The sequence below is a fragment of the Oryx dammah genome, unplaced genomic scaffold, assembly GCF_014754425.2.
Source record: "Oryx dammah isolate SB20612 unplaced genomic scaffold, SCBI_Odam_1.1 HiC_scaffold_28, whole genome shotgun sequence".
In the NCBI taxonomy this organism is placed as follows: Eukaryota; Metazoa; Chordata; class Mammalia; order Artiodactyla; family Bovidae; genus Oryx; species Oryx dammah.
Window position 1 is genome coordinate 114,445,231 of NW_024070212.1, and position 23,617 is coordinate 114,468,847.

The following is a 23,617-nucleotide window of genomic DNA, read 5'->3' on the forward strand; positions in this document are numbered from 1 at the left end:
TGGTCATAACTTTTCTTCCAAGGAGTAAGCATTTTTTAATTTCATGGCTGCAGTCACCATTTGCAGTGATTTTTGAGCCCAAGAAGATAAAGTCTGACACTGTTTCTACTGTTTCCCCATCTACTTCCCATAAAGTGATGGGACCGGATGCCATGATTTTCGTTTTCTGAATGTTGAGCTTAAACCAACTTTTTCACTCTCCTCTTTCATTTTCATCAAGAGGCTTTTTAGTTCCTCTTCACTTTCTGCCATAAGGGTGGTGTCATCTGTATATCTGAGGTTATTGATATTTTTCCTGGAAAACTTGATTCCAGCTTGTGATTCTTCCAGTCCAGCATTTCTCATGATGTACTCTGCATAGAAGTTAAATAAGCAGGTGACAGTATACAGCCTTGACGTACTCCTTTTCCTATTTGGAACCAGTCAGTTGTTCCATGTCCAGTTCTAACTGCTGCTTCCTGACCTGCATACAGGTTTCTCAAGAGGCAGGTCAGGTGGTCTGGTATTCCCATGTCTTTCAGAATTTTCCACAGTTTATTGTGATCCACACAGTCAAAGGCTTTGGCATAGTCAATAAAGCAGAAATAGATGTTTCTCTGGAACTCTCTTGCTTTTTCCATGATCCAGCAGATGTTGGCAATTTGATCTCTGGTTCCTCTGCCTTTTCTAAAACCAACTTGAACATCAGGGAGTCCTCGGTTCACATATTGCTAAAGCCTGGCTTGGAGAATTTTGAGCATTACTTTACTAGCATGTGAGATGAGTGCAACTGTTTATAGTTTGAGCATTCTTTGGCATTGCCTTTCTTTGGGATTGGAATGAAAACTGACCTTTTCCAGTCCTGTGGCCACTGCTGAGTTTTCCAAATTTGCTGGCATATTGAGTGCAGCACTTTCACAGCATCATCTTTCAGGATTTGAAACAGCTCCACTGGAATTCCATCACCTCCACTAGCTTTGTTCGTAGTGATGCTTTCTAAGGCCCACTTGACTTCACATTCCAGGATGTCTGGCTCTTGGTGAGTGATCACGCCATCGTGATTATCTTGGTCATGAACATCTTTTTTGTACAGTTCTTCTGTGTATTCTTGCCACCTTTTCTTAATATCTTCTGCTTCTGGTAGGTCCATACCATTTCTGTCTTTTATCGAGCCCATCTTTGCATGAAATATTCTCTAATTTTCTAATTATCTCTAATTTTCTTGAAGAGATCTCTAGTCTTTCCCATTCTGTTGTTTTCCTCTATTTCTTTGCATTGATTGCTGAGGAAGGCTCTTTGTCTCTCCTTTAACCAAAAAGGAATCACTGTATAGCACAGGGAACTCTATTCAATATTTTGTAATAATCTATATGGGAGAATAATTTGAAATTATATATGCAATTTCCTTCTCTGAATTAATTTTTGGCCAACTCAATATATATCTAACTCTCTGAATCACTTGACACCTGAAATTAACACAACATTGTAAATCAACTATCAGTTCCATTCAGTTGCTCAGTCATGTCCAACTCAGTGACCCCACGGACCGCAGCACGCCAGGCCTCCCTGTCCATCACCAGCTCTTAGAGTTTACCCAAACTCACATCCATTGAATAAGTGATGCCATCCAACCATCTCATCCTCCATCATCCCTTTCTCCTCCTGCCTTCAATCTTTCCCAGCATCAGGGTCTTTTCCAAGGAATCAGTTCTTCAAATCAAGTGGCCAAAGTATTGGAGTTTCAGCTTCAGCATCAGTCCTTCCACTGAATATTCAGGACTGATCTCCTTTAGGATGGACTGGTTGGATCTCCTTGCAGTCCAAGGGACTCTCAAGAGTCTTCTCCAACACCACAGTTCAAAAGCATCAATTCTTCAGCGCTCAGCCTTCTTCACAGTCCAACTCTCACATCCATACATGACCACAGGAAAAACCATAGCCTTGACTAGACGGACCTTTGTTAGCAAAGTAATGTCTCTGCTTTTGAACATGCTCTCCAGGGTGGTCACAGCTTTCCTTCCAAGGAGCAACTATACTTCAGTTTAAAAGTATAGCCCACGGTGTTGCATGCACGCATGCTCACTCACTAAGTCATGTCTGACTCTTTGTGACCGCCAGGCTCCTCTATCCATGAGATATTCCAGGCAAGAATGCTGGAGTGGGTTGCCATTTCCTCCTCCAGGGGATATTTTCGACACAGGGATCAAACCCACGTCTCCTATATTGTCAGGTAGATTCTTTACCACTGAGCCACCTGGGAAACCCCTTATGGTGTTAGATTCTAGCTACATATAATTATTCTTGAAATAAACCATTTGCTCAGACCACTCAGAATCATAGAATGATTTGAGCTGACACTATTGGGGTAATGAAAATGAGGTTTTAAAGATCTCTCGCTTTGTAAAATGAACTTTCTCCTTGCAAGACAGTAGAGTGAGAAAGCAGATTCCTAAACCCTCCAGCCATTCCTCCACATAGTATCCTATGAACTCAGTGGCTGGAACCTGATTGTTTCCAATTTTCACCATTTCTTCCAACACTGAACTGAGAGCAGGATAATCTCAGGATCGTGTGAGTTGGCCATTCAGGGTCCATCATGGACCAATTAATGCATCAATAAAGCAGTACCTCCCTCGCTGCAGACCAGTACAGACAATCTTCTCAGCCTGTTCCCATGCTTGCTTTCCAGACCACAAACCACGCTCACACAGCAAGGGCAGGACAAACTGTCTCCCCAGACTTCTCCCTCCTACACATCAGCCTAGAGCCAAAGATACTCTGAACATCACAGACTTGGAGTCATAAAGCATCACCCTTACTAGCATACACCAGTGATGCTGTAACACCATTTGGTGCCATTTGATAAAGGAACTTTCTTAATGGAAACTTTAGATCTGTCTCTGAGCAAAATGTTATTGGTTTTGCAGCTGGTTGTGTAAGCATCTCAGAAATTGAGAAGGTCGCATCTGTTTAGCTTCCCAGGTTGTGCTAATAGTAAAGAATCTGCCTGCCAATGCAGGAGACACAAGAAACATGGGTTCGATCTCTTGGTTGGGACGATCCCCTGGAGAAGGAAATAGGAACTGACTCCAGGATTCTTGCCTGGAAAATTCCATGGGCAGAAGAGCCCAGTGGGCTACAGTCCATGAGATTGCATACAATCAGACAAAACCAAGCACATGCGCATGTGCGCTTGCACACACACACACACACACACACACACACACACCCAGCATCTGTTTAGCTAAGTGACTGGAACCTTGGACCTCTGGTTTGTCTCTCCTCTGCCTTTAACTCCAAAAATTATCCATTCCATACAGAAAACAATTACTTCATGTTTATTTATTCAAACACTCTCTCTCAACAGATATCAACTAATTTATAGGAAAAATCACTGTACCACTTTGCTAACTAATAATGTGAAGCATTGATAGCTTCTTATCAGGAGCTGAAGACATTTCATAACAGATCACAGCAATAGAGCACAGGGGTCCAATACCCAGAATGACCTTACAGATGCTGGATGACATGGCAAAGATAGCAAGGGGATGAATTCTCGGCTTGGGGTGTAATCTGGACATAGCATTCATTGCCACCTGTTTTAATTGTTTCTGGAGGCTGTGAGGGCAGTGGCAGAATTGGGAGCCCGGTGGGAGCAGGACAAGAGTGACGTGAGGCTGGGCCTCACCCCCAGGCTTGGGGACACAGCTGGTGGCCTCCGGATCACTGGCATTAAGCCCATTGGGTGTCAAGAGAGGAGACCCAGGGGAATCTGGGGGTGTCAGGGAAGCTAAGTATTTCCCTCTTCCCACATTGTCACCTTGTTCATGGGGGTGGTAAGTTCTGGCTCTCAGCCCTCATAGGAAGGGCCAGGGTTGGGGGGAGTGAAGAGTTCCCCGTTGTTCTTCTGCTCCCTCTCTCACTGCCCTCCGAAAGGAGAGGGGTCAACACTGGGTCAGAACTGGATTCTCTTTGGCCATATCCACAGTATGACAGTGTCACTGACTGCAAGTTTGTGTCCCCCCAAAATTTATATGTTGAAGCCCTAATCTCCATACGGTGGCATTTAGAGATGGGATCTTTGCGAGGTAACGAGGTCATGAGGGTGGAGCTCCCGTGATGGGATTAGTGTCCTTATACAGAGGAACCTGCCAGAACTTGCTTCCTCTTTGTCTCCTGAGGACACACAGAAAGGTGTCCATCTGCAAAGCAGGAAGAAGATTCTCACCAGCAAGCAAATTGGCCTGCACCTTGATCTTGGACTTCTCAGCCTCCAGAACCACGAGAAAAAAATATCTCTTTATTAAGTTGCCTCTTCCATGGTATTCTGGTTACAGCCAAGGACTCAGTAGGTTGTGGATCAATCTCCTGTCATATTGCTCTTCGTGTGGACTCTCAAATGCGTCCTGCTTTGTGAGTCAAGCGTGCTAGCTTGTATCAGGGTCCTCGGCTCTGTTCTGCCTACCCATTGTCAAGCGGATTTCAAGCCTGATCTATAGACTCAGGGGCATGAAGTGTTGTTCAAGATGCCCCCCTGGGGCCTCTTCACCCACGCTGCATCCTCCTCTTCAGTGTCAATTGGAGAAGTCCTGTGTCCTTGAGCAAAAGGAAGGTCGCCAGGCACTTGCTCACACTAATGACCAGAGCTGTAATCCACCTGACTCAGACCTTCATCTGGATCGCTAGGAGGAGTCAGTGGAGTGGAGGAGTGAATGGAAGGATTCGGGGGTCCGAGCTCATTTCACATGACCACCTGTGTGAGCAGATGGTCCGGGACATGGAGGCTTTCGATGCTGACCATCTGTCTATACATCCCCAACAGAAATGTGACTAACATCCTGCCTGATTCTGCAGCTTGAGTTCAAAACATAAACCCCAGGAATGGAAAGTTGGGGCTTCCATTGTGGCTCAAATGGTAAAGAATCTGTCTGCAACACGGGATGCCTGGGTTTGATCCCTGGGTGGAGAAGACCCCCTGGAGAAGGGCGTGGCTACCCACTCCAGCATTCTTGCCTGGAGATTTCCATGGACAGAGGAGCCTGGAGGGCTACAGACCATAGGGCCACAAAGAGTCATACACACACACACACACACACACACACGGAAAGTTTATTGGTTGACTCACTCAGGAGCGAAAGCTTTAGAACATGAGTAGAATTTGGGGATTGACATGTGAGCCACACATGTCCAGCATCTCACTGACCAGCCCAGTCTTCTTCACATGGCTTCTGGGTTCCAAAGGCAGCAAGACAAGATAAACCATGTGGATAAGCACTTTTCAAGCTTCTGCCTATGTCATATTCGACTGTGACTCATTAGCTAAAACAGACTGCACGACAAAGCTTAAAGGAGAGATATAGACTCTACTTCTTAATGGGAGGGGATGCTGAAAAACTTTGTGAACATGTGTTTTTTATTAAAATATAGTTGATATACAATTATGTCAGTTTCAAGTGTACTAACCACATAGTGACTTGATATTTGCACACATTACATGATGAAATGGTCACCACAAGTCTACGAACTGTCTATCCTCATAGAAAGTTACTACAATATTATTAACTATATTCCTTCTGTTGTATGTTACATCCCTGTGACTTGTTTAGTATATAACTGGAGGTTTCTACCTCTTAATCCCCTTCACCTATTTCTTGCCCACCCCAACCCTCCCTATTAGTCTCTTTTCATTTCATTTCTTTGTTTTGGTTTTTAGAGTCCACATATAAGTGAGATCATGTGCTCTTTGCCTTTTCCTGACTTTTTTCCTTTAGCATAATACCTCCTAGATCCATCCCTGTTGGTGCAAATGGCAAGATTTCATTTGTTGTGGCGGAATAATATTTCATCGTATGTGTATATATATTCATTGTATATACACACATCTTCTTTATACACTCATCTGTTGATAGAAACTTAGGTCCCTTCCATATATTCAGTTCAGTTCAGTTCATTCTCTCTGACTTTTTGCGACACCATGAATTGCAGCATGCCAGACACCTCCCTGTCCATCACCAACTCCCAGAGTCTACCCAAACCCATGTCCATTGAGTCGGTGATGCCATCCAACCATCTCATCCTCTGTCATCCCCTTCTCCTCCTGCCCTCAATCTTTTCCAGCATCAGGGTCTTTTCAAATGAGTGAGCTCTTTGCATCAGGTGGCCAAAGTACTGGAGTTTCAGCTTCAACATCAGTCCTTCCAATAAACACCTAGGACTGATCTCCTTTAGGGTGGACTTGTTGGATCTTCTTGCAGTCCAAGGGACTCTCAAGAGTCCTCTCCAACACCACAGTTCAAAATCATCAGTTCTTCAGCACTCAGCTTTCTTTATAGTCCAACTCTCACATCCATATATGACTACTGGAAAAACCATAGCCTCCATATATTAGCTATTGTAAATAACAGAAATAGCCATTATAACTCAAATTCATGTGTGTGTGTGTGTGTGTCTGTGTCTTCCTCCAAGGAGATCAGATTGGCCAATCCTAAAAGAAATCAACCCTAAATATTTATTGGAAGGACTGATGCTGAAGCTGAAGCTCCAATACTTTGGCCACCAGAAGCAAAAATCTGAAAAGACCCTGATGCTGGGAAATCTGAAAAGACTCACTGGAAAAGACCCTGATGCTGGGAAAGACTGAGGGCAGGAGGAGAAGGGGTGGCAGAGAATGTGATGGTTAAATAGCATCACTGACTCAGTGGACTTGAATCTGAGCAAACTCCGTGAGAAAGTGAAGGACAGAGAAGCCTGGCATGCTGCAGTCCATGGGGTGGCAGAGTCGGACACGGCTTAGCGACTGAGCAACAAACAACAGCTTCCAGTAAATACTCAGAAGTGAACTTGCTGAATCACACAAGAGTTCTCTTTTTCTTTTTCTGAGGAAGCTCCGTACTGTTCTCCATACTGGGTGCATCAATGTCCAAACCCATCGGGAGTGCATGAGGGTTCCCTTTCCTGCACATTCTCATCAACATTTGTTATTTGTTGTCTTTATGGTAATAGCCATTGTGATAGGTGTGAGGTGGTATCTCATTGTGTTTTGGATTTTCATCTCCCTGATGACTAATGATGTTGAACATCTTTTCATGTGTCTGTTGGCCATCTGCATGTCTTCTTTGGAAAAAAATATCTATTCAGATCCTTTGCCCATTTTTTAATTGGTTGTTCTGTGTTTTGATGTTGAGTTGTTTGAGTTCTTTGTGTGTTTTGGATACCAACCTCTTATCAGATATATCATTTGAAAATATCTTCTCTCATTCAGTAGGCCGCCTTTTCATTTTGTTGATAGTTTCTTTCACTGTGCAAAAGCCCTTTAGTTTGATGTAGTACCATTTGCTTATTTGGGTTTTTTGTTTTGTTTTGTTTTAATTTTTATTGGAGTATAGTTGCTTTACAATGTTCTGTTAGTTTCTGCTTTAGAGCGAAGTGAATCAGCTGTGCGTATACATGTATCCCCTTGCTCTGATTTCCTTCCCGTTTACGTCGCTGCAGAGAGCTGGGTAGAGCCCCCTGTGCTATGCAGTAGGTCCTTACTTGTTGTCTGTTTTACACATCATAGTGTATATATGTCAATCCCAGTCTCAGTTCATCCCACCCTCCTTTCTTCCTTTGTATTCTTATATATCCATACATTCTTTCTCTGTATGTGTGTTTCTCTACTCTTCCCTTGCAAATAAATTAGTGTGTACCATTTTTCTAGAGGCCACATGTAAGCTATAATATATGGTATTTGGTTTTCTTTTTCTGACTTACGTTACTCTGTATGACATAGTTTTGTTTTAGTTTCCATTGTCTGGGGAGATGGATCAGAAAAGAAGTCTTGCTTAGATGGAGATGAAAGAGGGCACTGCTTATGTTTTCTTCTAGGAGTTTCATGGTCTCAGGTCTTACATTTAGGTTTTTAATACATTTTGAGTTTATTTCTGTATATGTTGTGAGAAGGTAGCCCACTTTGATTCCTTTGCTTGTAGTTGTCCAGTTTTCCCAGCACCATTTATTGATGAGACTGTCATTTCCCCATTGTATACCCTTGCCTTCTTTGCCATAGATTAATTGACCATATAAGTATCTATTCATTTTTGAGCCCTCTGTTGGTTTCATTGATCTATGTGTTTGTTTCTGCTCCAGGGCCATACCCTTTTGATTCGTCATGCCACTCCCTTCTGCTCTGCAGAGTTTCTGCTGGAAAGTCAGCTGATTGTCTTAGGAGAGCCCCTTTGTACTTAGCTAGTTGTTTTTCTCTTGCTGCTTTCAAGATCCTTTCTTTAATATTTGTCATTTCAAATATAATGTGCCTTGAGGTGGGCCTCTTTGGGTTCATCTGGTTTGGGACTCTGTGCTTCCTAGAATTGGGTGTCTGTTTCCTTCCCTAGGTTAGGGAAGTTTTCAGCTATTATTTCTTCAAATAAGTTCACTGCCTTTTTCTCTCTCTTCTTCTCCTGGGGTCCCTCTACTGTGAATGTTATTGTGTTTGATATAGTCCAAAGGTCTCTTAAACTATCCTCATGCTTTTTAAAAAATATTTTTTTCTGTTCAACTTGGGTGATTTCCCTTAATCTGTCTTCCAATTCATTGATCTCTTCCTCTATATCATTAATCTTCTATTGATTGCTTCTGACATATGTTTTATTTCAGTTATTGCGTTCTTCAGCTCTGTTTTGTTCTTTTCTATATTTTATAACTCTGTTGAAGTTCTCACTGTGTTCACCCATTCTTCTTCCAGTTTCATTGAGCGTCCTTTTGATTATTACCTTGAACTCCTAATCAAGTAGATTGCCTATCTCCACTTTGTTTAGACCTTTTTCTAAGGTTTCGTCTTGTTCCTTCATTTGGAGCATATCCCTCTGTCCCCTTATTTACATAATTGTCTTCATTCATTGCTATGTGTTAGGTGGGTTGCTGTGTTTCCCAGCCTTGGAGAAGTGGCCTTAAGTAGGACGCATCCTATGGGGCCCAACAGCAGCACACCTCCTCCTGATCAGCAGAGCTATACTCTCTAGGGGTGCCGTCTAGGTGGGCCACCTCCAGCTTCTCTTGTGGCAGGTCCAACTACTATTGACTGTTCTGATACACTAGGCTGGCCCCTGGCCAGTTTGGCTGGCAGGCCCTGCTCCATATGGTGGCTCCTGGCCCACTGGTGGGTGAAGCCAGGTCCCTGCATGGCTTGCTGTACAGCATAGGGATGCTCAGGGCTGACACCAGCTTGCTGGTGGGCAGGGTTTTGTCCCCATGTGGCTGGCTGCAAGACCCAGGGGGTACCAGGACTGGGCCAGCCCCCTGATGGATAGATAAGATTATGGTGATCATAGGCTAGATGGAGTTTGCCAGGAGTGGCATCCTCATGGCAGAGCAAGCTCCCTGAAATGGTCACTGCCAGCATCTCTGCCCAGGAGGAGTCCAAGTTGCCTCCTGCCTCTCTGGGACACTCTCCAGGGTCGGAAAGTGGATCTGACTCAGGCTCCTTTCAAACTTCTGCCTCAGTGCTGGGGCTGGAGCATGTGAGATTGTGAATATGCCCTTTAAGTATGGAGTTTCTATTTCCCACAGAGTGAAGCCTCTGTTTCTTATAGCTCTCCAGTTCTCTTGTGCTCAAACCCTGCTGGCCTTCAAAGCCAGATGTTTCAAAGGCTTGTCTTCCCAGTGCAAGACCCCTTTGCTAGGAAGCCCAATGTGGAGGTCAACCCATTGTCCTCTGGGGAGAACCTCTGCAATTATAATTATCCTCTCATTTGTGGTCATCTACCTGGCAGTGTGAGTCTTGACTATACCTGTCTTTTCCCCTCCTACTCGTCTCACTGTGATCCCTTTTTTGTCACTTTAGTTGTGGAAACTCTTTTCTGCTAGTCTTCAGGCCATTTGCATAGGTAGTTACCCCACAGATAGTTGTAATTTTGGTGTGGTCATAGGAGGCGGTGAGCTCACCTACTCCATTATCTTGATCTTCCTTCTCCGCTGTCTCAGTCACACCTCCTCAACCATAGCTTTTTTCAATCAACTAAAGTCATAAAAGCAAAACCTTCATTTAAAAGAGCCTCTTAGAATGTTTACAGAGCCCTGAAAATAGTTTCTTAGACCCCTGTCATGAGTAGCCCCTGTGAAGGTGAATCTTTTAGTTGAAAGAGAAAAAGCACATTTTGTTGATGCTCCTGTGATGCTGGGATTTGCAATCAACTAATAAGGACTAAGCAGTGCTTTGACTAAATGCTACTATGTGGTTGTTTGCCAAGGGATAGTAGAAAATGCAAGGCAAGAGAGAAAAGTCTTTCAGTTCTGGTTATTGCCAACAGATTCTGGTCTCTGCTGCTAGATGCTCGATGTCAGTGCAGGAGGGCATTCTGCTGGGAGATCTACAGCGGTCTGAGCATCTCTGCCTGAGGTCAGGGTCCCCAGGGGTCTTCCAGGGACACATGGAGAGGAAGGTCCCCAAATATAGTAAGGGATCGACAGTTCAGATCACAATGACTCACTGCAAAGTCCTCTATGACATTAAAGGGAAAGACTTGGCCCTTCTAAGGAAGGCGTGGGTGAGCTCTGGGAGAAAACCACAGCTTTTGTGTCACACAGAAGGTTTGCATCTTTCTCAAGGGCAGGTCAGGACAACAACAACTGGAATACTCCTCAGGCCAAAAAAAGTAAAAAAAAAATAAAATAAAATCTACAATCATTTCTGGAGTTAATAGATTTTTATTATGCTTTCTCTCATGGGAGAAAAACTCCAAACCTCAGTGCTGCTTACCCAAGAAAACCACTGATGCTGGCCCGGGGTGGAGCCCTGGGTACCAGCTGGTAGGAGGACTTCTGTGTCCACCTGGGGCAACACCCCCACACCTCAGCCCCTGGTCTAGCTTAGATGGAGGTGGAGTCAGGAAGAACTGTGGCATGCATTCTTTGTTAGGTAGTAAGTTCTTTTCTCTGAGACTTCCCTGGTGGCTTAGGCGGTAAAGCGTCTACCTACAATGTGGGAGACACGCGTTCAATCTCCAGGTCAGGAAGATCTCCTGGAGAAGGAAATGGCAACCCACTCCAGTGTTCTTGCCTGAAGAATCCCACGGACAGAGGAGCCTGGCGGGCTACAGTCCACGGGGTCACAAAGAGTCAGACACGACTGAGCTACTTCACTTTCCCTTTGCTTCTCTCCTTTTCAGTTGTAAGTTTACTGTAGAAGTAAAGATTGGGTGATGTTAAAAGGCCTCCTTGCCAGTTTCTGGGTCGTAACCTGGAGCCAGGACTTGGGGGAACAAATATGTAGATGCAAGCTTGTAGATCTGGGGTTCAGAAGGAACAGGTGCTGAGTCCAGAGCCTGCTTCCCGTCCCCTCTGTGCAGTAACCATGGCAACAGATAGGATGGTTATCCAGAACAATCTGCCTAAGAATGTCTGCCCTAGCAAAGTCCTTCAAACCTGCCTGGAGAATCCCAGGGATGGGGGAGCCTGGTGGGCTGCCGTCTATGGGGTCACAGAGTTGGACATGACTGAAGTGACTTAGCAGCAGCAACTAGGTGTTAAGCCCAAGGCATTTGGCCTGTCTTGTGCCCTGGCTGGATGTGCTTCTGGCCAGTGAACAAGCAGAAGGTTGTGGCAGCTCTCCATGTCACCTGATACTTGGGGCATGCAACCACAAATCACACTGCTGATGAAACTCCAAGCCTTTCAGTGCATCATCTCCTGGACTACTGTGCTTCTCAGGTAGCTCAGCTGCAAAGAATCTGCCTGCCAGTGCAAGGGATGCTGGAGACAAAGGTTCATTCCTTAGGCCAGGAAGATCCCCTGGAGGAGGAAATGGCAACCCCTTCCAGTATTCTTGTCTGGAAAACTCCATGGACAAAGGAGCCTCGTGGACTATAGTCCATGGGAATTTCAAAGATTCAGACATAACTGACCATGCGCACGCTCTTGAACTATTAAGAAATGAGGACTGAAGGTGTTTATCTGCTGCTTCCTTTCTTGGGATGCCTAACCAAGCACAAGAGTGAGAGAGTTCCTGTTTTCTCCTAGGTTTCATTGTTGCTTCTCTCAGTTAACCCTCACTGTCTGCAGAGCACATTGTTAGAGGCTTTAAAAAGGATGAACCTCATTCCATAGTTCATCAGGCACTCTATCTATTAGATCTAGGCCCTTAAATCTATTTCTCACTTCTGCTGTATAATCATAGATATTTGATTTAGATCATACCTGAATGGTCTAGCGGTTTTCCCTACTTTCTTCAATTTGAGTCTGAATTTGGTAATAAGGAGTTCATGATCTGAGCCACAGTCAGCTCCTGGTCTTGTTTTTGTTGACTGTATAGAGCTTCTCCATCTTTGGCTGCAAAGAATATAATCAATCTGATTTCGGTGTTGACCATCTGGTGATGTCCACGTGTAGAGTCTTCTCTTGTGTTGTTGGAAGAGGGTGTTTGTTATGACCAGTGCATTTTCTTGGCAAAACTCTGTTAGTCTTTGCCCTGCTTCATTCCGCATTCCAAGGCCAAATTTGCCTGTTACTCCAGGTGTTTCTTGACTTCCTACTTTTGCATTCCAGTCCCCTATAATGAAAAGGATATCTTTTTGGGGTGTTAGTTCTAAAAGGTCTTGTAGGTCTTCATAAAACCATTCAACTTCAGTTTCTTCAGCATTACTGGTTGGGCCAATACTTTGGCCACCTCATGTGAAGAGTTGACTCATTGGAAAAGACTCTGATGCTGGGAGGGATTGGGGGCAGGAGGAGAAGGGGACGACAGAGGATGAGATGGCTGGATGGCATCACCGACTCGATGGACGTGAGTCTGAGTGAACTCCGGGAGTTGGTGATGGACAGGGAGGCCTGGCGTGCTGCGATTCATGGGGTTGCAAAGAGTCAGACACGACTGAGTGACTGAACTGAACTGAACTTAAAAAGGACACTTACCTTCCTGTTTTCCCAAGATATATTGTTAGGTACTTAAAATGCAATTATAAATAATATTGGGGCCAACACATCATTTATGTTGGGTAAATTTTAATCAGGATCCTGGGAGAGTGATGAAAAGATAGGGTTATGGCTGACGTAATTCAAACATTTTTAATCACTGGTTTTGAGCCATTTGACCATGATATATTTGTGTGGAGCTCTCTTCATGTCTCTTATGCTTGGATTTGTTGAGTTCTTGCACCTTAATTTTTTTTTCCAATTTTGATTATTTTGTCCATTGTTTATAAAACATTTCTTCCAGATATATATTCAGCTGAAGCTTCCAAGGGAGCCTTCTGAAAAGATCACTTTGCTCCCTGGTGGAGAAAGAATTAGGGTGGGGAGAGTGGGGAACAGAAACAGAAGCAGGCTGGTGCTCAGGTCCCTCTGACTCAAGCTCAGATGAGAGATGGCGGCCCTGATGGAGATGAAGGAAGTTAGGCTGACTTAAAGGTTCATAAGGAAGATCAGCGGCTTGTGTCGCCATGGATGCGAACAAGCTCACTGATGGTGAACTGAATGTTTGGTTGAGGAGAGAAACCAGAACCAAGCCTTCAGGAATGCTGGCATGAAATGCTTCTGCAGAGAAAGATGAGCCGCAAGCAAGGGAGAAGATGGTTCTGTAAAGATAAGCGGAAAACAAAGAGACCGTGTTATCACAGAGAGGAAGGAAAAAATGTGCCTCTCAAAGCATGGAGCGGCCGAAAGAGAAGCCGAAAGCATTCTTTCTAGCCCATCTGCTCTTCTTTCTACCCTAAAGATATTTTTAGACATTTTATCTTATGTTGGAGTGTAGGTGATTTACAAGGTTGTTTTAGCTTCAAGTGTGCAGCGAAGTGATTCCGTTATACACAGACATGCAGGCATTCTTTTTCAAATTCTTCTCCCAATCAGGTTGTCACAGAATTTTGATCAGTGTTCCCTGCGCTGTACGGTAGGTCCTCACTGGTTATCTGTTTTAAATATGGCAGAGTGTACACGTTCATCCCAGACTCCCTAACTCTCTTCCCCACCACCCTTCCCCTCTGGTAACCAAAAGACTTTTTTACCCACACATGCAGCCTTCCTGTCTAATCTAACTCTGCAGCTCTTGTTTTTTTTCCAGGCCACCCCCCCACCTTCTATATTTTTCCATCTTCCCCTCTTTACTCTCTTCCATCTTCTTTCAAAAGACTTTCTCAAAATGTCAGTTTTTCAAAATCACAGAAGTTTTTTTTTATCCAAGTTACAGTCAATAATCTTTATAGGAAAAAGACCACAAAATTAAACTGATAATACCTAAAGATACACAGAGATAGAGTTGGGATTGACTAAAATTTTGCAAGAAGTAAATGTTCCTGCCTAAATTCTGATGTTCAACATTGGACAGGAAAATTGGACTGGGTAGGAATAGTGAATAAAGATCCCCAAAGGAAAATTAATAACGGCAGAAGCAATGACTGCTCAGATTTTGCTAATTGAGGAAGCAGATATTGATCTTCATTATAAACTCTTCCAAATAAATGAAGAGAAATGACCATGCTGGTAATTATTACAGCAAAATGAAAATGAAACAAGTGAAAATATTTAATTTTGGTGGATAGAAAGTGGAACAAACAATTATATTGGGTCTAGGACAACTCAACTCAGAAAATAACTATTTCACAGAAAATTCTTCAGTGCTTACGAAACTCTGATAAAATGTTTTTATTCAAAGTATCCTCTGGGTAAAAAAGTTTCTAAGGTCAAACACTCTTATTAATTTCAGTTTCTTTGCAGGGAGAAAAATCGTCTCATGATGTACAATTCTTTCAATAGTTAGTTTTCTCCCTCCATTTCTATTTTGGTTTATATGTGTTCTCATTTCCGTGCATGGTTAACATATATGAGTCCCTTGTAGAAGGTTAATGTTAACAGTTCGGGAAAGGGATTATACTCATTTATGCCTATGATGGCTTGTGTATAAAAGGTAGCTGATAATTTTCATGTGGATAAATTAAAAAATTAATCAGTCTTTACATGTGCAAAATCTTTTCACAAAATGGGTCTAATTTTACTCATATAAATACATTAAAATAAGAAAGTTCTGAACTAGAGACAGCCCTTCATGCTTTTAAATAGAGAAATATTCTCAGTGAAGCAAGTTGTTTTTTTTTCTTTTTTGAAAATCAAAGTAGAGTTGATTTACAATGTTTCAGATGTACAGCAAAGTGATTCATATATATATATATATATATATATACTTTTTCAGATTCCTTTCCCTTATAGGTTATTGCAATATATTTAATATAGTTCCCTGTTCTGCACAGTAAGTCTTATGTTATATGCATGCTTGCTCAGTATCTCAGTCATGTCCAACTCTTTGTGGCCCCATGGACTATAACCCACCAGACTCCTCTGTCCATTGGACTTCCCAGGAAAGAATACTGGAGTGGGTTGCCATTTCCTCCTCCAGGGAAAATGTTATATATAACAGTGTATATATGTTAATCCCAAATTCCCAATTTATCCCTTCCCACTCTTCCTCTTTGGTAACCATAAGTTTGTTCTCTGCGCCTGAGTCATTTCTGTTTTATAAATAAGTTCATTTGTATCAGTTGTTTAGATTACCCATGTAAGTGGTATCATATATTTGTCTTTGTCTGACTTATCAGTGAAGTAAGATTTTAGAGTATCGTGTGGATTAGTTTTAATGTGTGTGTGTGTGTGTTTAACAAGAAAAAGAAAATGGTCTCATGGGCTGCAAGCCTGGAGATTGTTTTTGCTCTCGTTTCCGCTGTGATTCACCGTATTATTCTAGGCAAGCCGCACTGTCTGGGTCTTCACAATCTCGCCTTTTTAGAGAAGCCAAATCGCACTTTGAAGGACCGGCTCTCCTCAGAGGGCGTGGAGATGCAAAAGGCCCCGTTGCCTGCTATCTGTAAATGATGAACTTCAGGACTGAGTTTTTCATCACATTGGGAATTTAGATTCCAAATGCACGGGGGGGCGGGATCCTGTCATGGAGTCCACAGTTAACTGCCCCACGTGTCTGGGAGAGTGTAGGGATTTTGCTCCTTGTTGAATCCTGGAGCCCAGTGACTGAATGGTCTCTCCGAAGGTGGTGAGAACCATTCCTTGGTTCTCCATAAGGTGTCCAGTGAAAACTGCCCTTGGGGCTGTAAACTGAGTTTGGTTCCCACTCGTTTAAGCCTTGGGCAGTTCCTCCAGCTCTAGTTGTCTGTCTGAAGCCACCTTTGTGGGGTGTTCTGAAGGCTTTGTGTCCTCAGCCTGTCCTGTGCCTTCTCGGGGTTCGCCTGGGGCTTCTTCTGCCAGACACAGAATCCCAAGTTTTACCTTTCTCAAGATCTGAACAGGAAGCTCTCAGATCTTGGTTCCCAGTTATGGAAATGGCCAAGATGCTGGTCCCATGGAAAACGTGATTTGCCTATCTGGGGGTTGGGGGTCGGGGGGAGTGTCTCCTCGCTTAACTGGAGGGTCAGCTGGCAAGCAGCCCAGTGCTGCCCCGGCTATGGAGGCCAGGATCATAGCCCCGTTCCTGGGGATCAGAGAGAATATTCCAGTCTGGAAGGCTGGTGAGAGAGGCAGATCCATGCCCAGCAGTACCTTCCAATCTGAGCCCCGGGCCCCTACTGCGCAAACATCTCTAATGGGCTTTCCTCCCTGCCTTCCACCAAGGCCAAAACAGCAGCTCCCTGTAGCTCCGACTGCCTTGGGTCCAGCCTCTGTCGCTAATCTCATTCCGTTTTTGGAAGATGTCAGACAAGTTGGAAAAATTAATTTTATGTGTTTTGAGAATAAAATTTGTAATGATGACAGAATCCCAGAAATTAAAAGGTTTAGAGGTACGTATTTGTGCTCAGGGAAGGCATTCATCTAGTTACTGACGTCTGCTCTTGACGAGAGGGAGAAAGAAGCTTCTGTGAACCCAGCCCAGAGGATTTCTTGGAAAGTCCAACTGGCTAGATCCCACGAATATCCATTCTTAGACATATAGCTTGGCTTGTGAATCAAGCTTTTTCAGAAACGTTCATCTCACAGCTCCCAAGTTTATTTAACGAGAGGAAATGGTCTATTTTGCAGAACACTCATAACTAAAAATTCATGGGATGCGTTATGCCTTAGAGACCGAATCTGTTTTTCTGACCATGTAAAATTCAGGCCAAAGGCAGAGGGTCTGGCCTCAATCTCTGCTGACAGGCTGGAACCTCACCGTGACTCCATCCCCTCCGCGGGCTGGGCCTCCCATCCCACTAGCAGGACTGCCTGTTCTTCCTTGCGAGCATCTGTGACCTTCCCGGTGACTCTGATCAGTCCCCAGGATAACTGCAGAGGAGAAGTTCGTCCTCAAGACGTGTATTCTTTTTCATGCCTCCACCTTCCTTGAGCTTCACTCTCCAAAGATCCAGACTTGGCCATCAGATCTTCCTTTCTAATCTCCTTCCTTCTACACAGCTGAGTGGGAACAAGGTACAGAAGTTACCTTTAAGTTCTGTTGGTGATTTACCACAAACAGAATCTGGGCTCCACCTGGTCCACACTCAGTCTGGGGTCAATTCAAAGAAACAATCCCAAAGTAACAAGAAAGCCTAAATCTTCCCATGTCAATCACTGCATGCAAGATTCAGACAGATGTGTGTCTTGTACAGAGCCTGAGTCCTCAATGGGGAGGAGGCCCACCTGAAAACAGATAGGGTCCAGTGTCAGGGGGCTGACATAATCACAGCCTGTTAGCTGGGTGTGAAATACTGAACTCCAATTCAAGCAGCTTTATGTTCTCAAGGAGAGGCTTAGGGAGGAGATTTAGGCAATCAAGGTACTCCCTTTATGTACTGAACAGCTATTGAAAACCTACTATGTACTAGCTCATGTCCTAGGTACTAGAAATAGAATAGAAATAAAATCATTAAAAATAAGTAAAAACCCTCCCCTCAGTGGAGCTTATCTTCTGATTGGCTTGCTGCTGTTCAGTCACTAAGTCATGTCCAACTCTTTGTGACCCAACAGACTGCAGAATGCCAGGCTCCTCTGTCTCCCAGAGTTTGCTCAAATTCATGTCCATTGAGTCCATGATACTATCTAACCATCTCATCCTCTGCCACCTCCTTCTCCTGCTGGCCTCAGCTTTACCCAGCATCAGGGTCTTTTCCAGTGAGTCAGCTGTTCACAGCAGGTGGCCAAAGTATTGGAGCTTCAGCTTCAGCACCAGTCCTTCCAATGACATTCAGGGTTGATTTCCTTTAGGATGGACTGGTTTGATCTTCTTGCTGTCCAAGGGAATCTCAAAAGTCTTCTCCAATACCACAGTTTGAAATCATTAATTCTTTGACATTCAGCCTTCTTTATGGTCCACTTCTCACATCAAAACATGGTTTTGACTATACGGACTTTTACCAGCAAAGTGATATCTATGCTTTTTAATACACTATCTAGGTTGTCACAGCTTTCCTTCCAAGGAGCAAGTGTCTTCTAATTTCATGGCTGCAGTCACAATCCGCAGTGGTTTTGGAGCCCAAGAAAATGCAATCTGTCACTGCTTCCACTTTTTCCCCTTCTATTAATATTTGCTATTAAGTGATGGGATTGGATGTCATGACCTTCATTTTTTTGAACGCTGAGTTTTAAGCCAGCTTTTTCACTCTCCTCTTTCACCCTCATCAAGAGATTCTTTAGTTCTCCTTCATTTTCTGCGATTAGAGTAGAATCATCTGTACATCTGAGAATGCTGATATTTCTCCCGGCAGTCTTGATTCCAGCTTGTGATTCATCCAGCCTGGCATTTTGCATGATGTACTCTGTATATAAATTAAATAAGCAGAGTGACAATATACAACCTTGACATACTCCTTCCCCAATTTTCAGTAAGTCCCTTGTTCCACGTCCAGTTCTAACTGTTGCTTCTTGACCTGCATACAGGTTTCTCAGAAGACAGTTAAGTCGGTCTCGTATTCCTATCTCTTTAAGAATGTTCCACAGTTTGTTGTGATCCACACAGTCAAAGGCTTTAGCATGGTCAATGAGGCAGAAGTAGATGTTTTCTGGAACTCCTTTGATTTCTCTATGGCCCAATGAGTGCTGATTAATTGGAAAGATGGACAATAAATAAAATACCTAAATAAAGCTGGTGGCAAGACAGCCATGGAGACCACTGTGAGGCTATGTCCTGGATGAGCTGGGCTCACAGGGTGGTGAGTCACACAAGGGCATAGACTAACACGTATTTTAATAGAATCACCGTACTTGATGGGTTGAAGATAGACTTGGAAGAAAAGGGCAGAAAGAGGAAGCCAGAGAGAAGCTTATTGTGATGATCCCAGTGGGAGCTAAGGTTAATGGAGGCTTGGGCCAAAGTTTTGGCCATGGAGATGGAAAGCACGCATTCTAGATTTGAGAGGAGGGTAGAACTGGTCTGTGGGAGATGGGCGCTTTCCAGCCTGTGGACTGCAAGGATGAGCTTTCCACAGCTGAGATGGGCAAGGCTGTGGGGAGAGCAGGTTTGGAGGGAGGGGAGGGCAGGATCCAGGCTTTGTGCACACTGTTTGCTCTGTGTGGGGGTATGTCTCATCCCAGAGCACTCTCATGTAGGCAGCTGGGGGGTCAGGCCATAGACCTCAGGGGAGAGGAGTGGATAGGGTAAGGTGTAGAACAGACAGCACGCCACGTGAGGGCAGAGAGTGTTCGTGAGAGGGCAGAGAGTGTTCCTATCATCCGAACTGACTCAGGACACTTAGAAGAACCTACTCCCGGTGGGCTTTCAACAAGGATGTGTTGCTGTGAAGGCTCCCTGGTGCTTCCCTCTTCCAGAGGTTGCATCATCCCCAACCCCAACGGGCTGCTGGTGGCTCACGGCCACATCCCTTACTGGGAATCGCCCTCAGCCCCAGGGATCTCCTGACTCAGGGATCTCTTGGTCCCAACAGTGTTCCACAGCCAGTGACTGGCTGACCTGGAGACACAGAGACCCACTTCTTTCACCTCGGTTGGGACGACTCTAAAGGACAGTTCTACTGTAGAGTCACCTGTTGGTTTCACTGGGGTCTTATTTGCAGCCATGTTATAAGTCAGCTCTTCCCCATGTCCAGTCCTGCCTGCTCCACATCCCTATGGAATTCTCCTGGGAGCGCTTCCCAGTAAAACCTCTGCGGGTCTGTTTCCAGGGACCTAATCTCACACCGTGAATCAATACATGAATATGTGTGTATGTTAGTCACTCAGTCATGTCCAACTCTTTGTGACCCCATGGACTCTAGCCCACCAGGCTCCTCTGTTCATGGAATTCTCCAGGCAAGAATACTGGGGAGGGTTGCCATTTTCTTCTCCAGGGACATGAATGTGCCGGTGTTTAGCTACCTTCACTTTCTCAGGAGAACACTCTCCAACTCTGGAATAAATCAGGTCCCTGGTAGAGGCACTCGGGACTCTGTATTTTTCTTCCAGGTGCTGCTTGCTTTGTTACATCTCAGATTACTTGGTTCATGTTCCTCTTCCCCAGCCTTTGTGGCAAGGATGAGGGGATCTTGCCCGATGCCTGGTAGATGTTTAGAAAATATTAATAGAATGAATGACTCTGCCGGCTGCAACCCAGTTATAGCCGAGCCAGGGTCACCCCGGGAGTATAATCCGTGGAAAGCGTGTCAGGACTCCGTGTAAACCTTCAGGCCCCTGCTGTAGCCCATTGTGCAGGCTTCCCAGTCTCCAGCCTGAGGCTTTATGGGGTCCCCAACTAGCCCTCTCTCCCCCACACAGAGGTTGGCATTTCTCAGCACATCTCATAATCCCCTAGCATTGAAACCTCCAGTGTGAAGACAAAGCAGCTGGCATGTGGCCGGGTTTTGCCTCAAGATAAATCCTGGCGAAAGTAAATAAACAGAGGGAAAAGACAATGATCTTTCTTCAGAAAAGTGGAGAAACAAATGATTTGGGATCCTTTTCCAAAACAAGACATCAAGGCTTAGTGAGATGCAGCCAGGCTCTGTCTCAATGGAAAAGTAGTTATTCTGCCCCGCCTCGTTCATGGGGAATTGTTCAGTCACTCAGTCATGTCCAGCCATTTGCGACCCCATGGACTGTAGCTCACCAGGCTCCCCTGTCCTTCACTGTCTCTCAGAGTTTGCTCAAAGTCATGTCCATTGAGTCAGTGATGCCATCCAACCTTGGAGAACCTCAAAGATGTTCCCTCAGCTTCCGACAGCCTCGCAGGTGTCTCTGAGTTCAGCGCTGCTTTGTGTGGATATCCTTACAACACCCCACTCCAGCTGGGCTCCAAGGCCACGCAGCCCTGAGCGGTAGCTCAAGACTGCTCAGGAGCGAGTGGGCGCGTAGCGGACTAAGCTGACCGGTGCAACCTGGAAAGGCCTCTCTAGAGGCACCTGGGTCCACCTGAGTCGAAATGCCTTCAGCCTTGGCCGTGACAAGCCAGCTGTGCCCTACCTCTTCCTGCAACATTTGATGTCGTGGGCTTCAGCACGACTCCGTGCAGGACTCCTGACGTGCCTCGTCACCTCATCTGACCGTCACAGCATCTATATGGTGGGTGGTCTACCATTATCACTCTACAGACTCGGGCCCTGAGGCTCAGACAGATGGAGCAACATCCCTAAGGCCACACAGCTGGTGAGAGGTGGGCCCATGACCCCATCCCAGTGGCAGCACTAGCAAACGGGACTTGAATACCTGTGCTTCACGGTCTCTCATGACAGCACCTTGTGTTGATGGATGAGCTACGTTATCTCCAGTCTCCACCGTCCAGTGGCAGTGAGGTCTGAGTGTGTGCATTAGACAGGAGGAAGCCGAGGTATGAGCGATTGAGTGGCCTGTCTGAGACTGCACAGTGTTAACCGGTGGAGACAGGGTTTGAGTCTTCCAGGCACAAAGCCCCTGTGACACGTGACTGTGGCATCTTAGCTTTCACGCCTCAGTGGATCCAGTTGGCTCAGCTCTCTGTGTTCCAATACAGTAGCACCTTCTTTGCTGCAGTGCATTCGCAGAGTGCACCTTTCCTTTATTTTAGACTTCTCCCAGCTGTGATCTGGGCTTCCCAGGTGGCTCAGTGGTAAAGAATCTGCCTGTCAATGCAGGAGATACAGGTTTGATCCCTGGGTCAGGAAGATCCCCTGGAGGAGGAAATGACACTCCCGTATTCTTTCCTGGAAAATCCCACAGACAAGAGGAGCCTGGCAGGCTACAGTCCATGGGGTTGCAATGGGTCGGACATGACTGAGCATGCATGCACAACCATAGTCCAACCTAAGCCTTAAACAAAAGATTTCAATGCCTCCATGTCAAGATGAATTGTAAGTTACAAGCTCTGATGCAACAGAAGCAGAATCTCTTATCTTTGAACATATAACTGCCATGGACCACAAAGCTGTCAGCGAGATACTTCACCCTTGGATCACCAGCCATTCTACAACTGTGTGTTGTCCCGTAAACAAAGCAACCATCCTCATAAACAAGATTCTTCATGTCCCAAAGGCTAAAGTTACTGACCACAAGCTGGTCCATTTGAAAAGCGGCTCTATTCCCAAACCCTTCTGAGTTAAACAGACACATTCTAAGGGAATCACTGTGGAAAGTTCTGTTATCAAGATGGTGACATAAATTCTCCAAGAATCCTCTTTTGCTGCCAAACTCACATCAGATTATCAAAGATGTGTTTTGGATAAGATTTGTACTTGGGGTGAGTTTAGGAGAAGAGAGAGATAAAAGGAAGTGACTATCTGTCTTGGTCTCTACAGTTCCTAGGAAGAAAAAGACAAAAAAAAAAAATGGCTTTAGTTATTAAGCCCTTCTGCCAAATGAGGGTCAGGCTGGCTGGTGGGGCGGGGGCCCTAAAAACCAAGTGAAAGCTCTAGTAGGGGATGCTGTGGTCATTTAGCGAGGATAAGGTCACCTTAGCCTGGCTATGGGTTCCCACCTCTAAGGGGGCCCGGGAATTTATGCAAAGAGAGCTGTGTCTGACATTTGTGTGTTTGGACAACTGGACCAGGACAAAGCTGACTTCATCCATGGAACAGACACTTGTGTCTGTCAAACACATACACATAGCAGCCCAGGAGGTGGGAAACATTACTTCTAGTGTTACGGATGGCTTTGGACAGCCTGATAGTTTGGACAGTTGTCCACAAATACTCACACGCCTCCCCTCCCAAGCAGCTCCATCACACTGGGGCACACTCTGTCCAAAGGAACCCGTTGTTTTCAGTCGCTAAGTTGTGTCTGACTCTTTGGGGTCGTGGACTGCAGGACACCAGTCCTCCCTGTCCTTCACAATCTCCTGGAGTTTGCTCACATTCATGTCCATTGAGTGAGGGATAGCATCCAACCATCCCATCCTCTGTCACCCCTTCTCCTCCTGCTTGCAATCTTTCCCAGCATCATGATCTTTTCCAATAAATCGGCTCTTCTCACCAGGAGGCCAAAGTATTGGAGCTTTAGCTTCAGCATCAATCCTTCCAGTGAATATTCAGGCTTGATTTCCTTTAGGATTAACTGGTTTGATCTCCTTGCTGTCCAAGGGATTCTTAAGAGTCTTCTCCAGCATCACAATGTGAAAACATCAATTCTTCAGTGCTCAGTTTTCTATAGGATCCAGCTCTCACAACCGTACATGACTACTGGAAAGACCATAGCTTTGACTATATGGATCTTTGTCACCAAAGTGACGTCTCTGGTTTTTTAATATATTGTCTGTGCTCAGTCACTTCAGTCATATCCGACTCTTTATGACACT